Raw genomic sequence first — 1,678 nt, 5'->3', positions numbered from 1 at the left:
TTCAAGACTGAAAGAAGTTGCTGAGCTTATGTATCTGGGCAGCAACATAGCTCCCACAGAGAGAGATATCGAAATTCGCATCTCAAAAGCATGGGCTGCATTGGATGGGTTGCGTTCAGTATGGACTTCGGGACTAACTAACAAACTGAAAAGGCAGTTCTTCAGGGCAGTGGTAGAGTCTGTCCTTGTTTACAGTGCTACAATCTGGATACCCACCAAAAGATTTGAAAGAAAACTAGACAGCACATACATCTGTATGCTACGAACAGTATTAAATATATCTTGGCAAAATCATCCAACAAAGTAGCAACTTTATGCCAACCTACCTGCCATATCTAATACCATCAGAGAAAGACGTCTACGATTTGCTGGTCATTGTCTGAGGAGCAAGCATGAATTGGTGAGTGATGTATTGCTATGGACTCCACGACACGAACGTGCAAGCAAAGGACGACCTAGATCCACGTATATCCAACAAATAGCACATGACGCCAACTGTGAACCTGAAGAGCTGAGGCAGCTGATGGAAGACAGGAAACTCTGGAGAGGAAGAGTCACATTGGTCCGAGCAAGGAGCCCGTCATGATGTTGATGATGATGTGCTGGAATGTTTTAATCTTAAATTTTACACAATTATGCAAGCAAAATGTAGAAACTGCATAAATAACAGCGTAACAGTGAAATGAAACCAATTATCTAATAAGAAACAAAAAAATGAATAATTAATTAACTACATGCCTGTGCAACTCTTCCGATTGCCTGCTTTCCAGCTGACTACAATCTGATTGTCTTAAAGTCCAATGTAAACAAGTTCTTGATAAACCATCCCCCCTTAGTTATCCAATTTACAAAATTCCCACTACTTATGTTTACTATGCTATAATCACATTGACTAGTGTATAACCATTAACCCTTATCCTCGAGTGGCCCCATGGCCTTGATAAGTGGTAACTCCTGTGTAAAAAAACAAAAAAAAAACAAACTTTTTTTCAAAAGAATATGCAAATTAGGAAACTTTCATGTAGTTGCCTACATATTTATGACTGAGTATATTTAAAAGTTCATTTTAATAATTTTTAAATAGAAAAGTAGGCTTTTAATATAAATTAAAGAGCGAGACAAAAGTCAACTTTAGATATATCAGGGGGCCGCCCAGTGTTGGCCAGTTGTAAAATATTCTTAAATATGGTATTTTAATTCATGCAGATTTCATATTTATTATGATACAGTAATTCTCTATCGATTATTTCATGATATTGTACCCTATAAACGACTATATATTGGGTACAATATAATATGAAATAATCGATGAAAATAGACTATAATAATAAATACAAAATATGCACAAATTAAAATATATTTAAGCGTAAAAAAAAAAAGAAAAAAAAGACTTGGGTGCCATCAGCAAGAATCTAAACTGAAACCAAACTTTACAAGATTCAAGCAAGCAAGGATGCCTAGACAGTTCATAGAGTTTTATAATTTTAAAGATATACGTGTGTGTGTGTATGTATATATATATATATATATATATATATATTTTTTTTTTATTATTTATTCAAGGATAAACATTACATATGGTTTCTACAAAAACCCATCTGTTTCAGTCAGACTTCGTCAGGTGACCCTGCCATAGAAAAAAAAAGGAAAAGAGCTCAGTCTTTTCCCTTTTTTGTTC

This window comes from Euprymna scolopes, chromosome 44, assembly GCF_053919585.1.
Source record: "Euprymna scolopes isolate OS-2025 chromosome 44, ASM5391958v1, whole genome shotgun sequence".
In the NCBI taxonomy this organism is placed as follows: Eukaryota; Metazoa; Mollusca; class Cephalopoda; order Sepiida; family Sepiolidae; genus Euprymna; species Euprymna scolopes.
Note: the sequence above shows the minus strand (reverse complement) of the source record.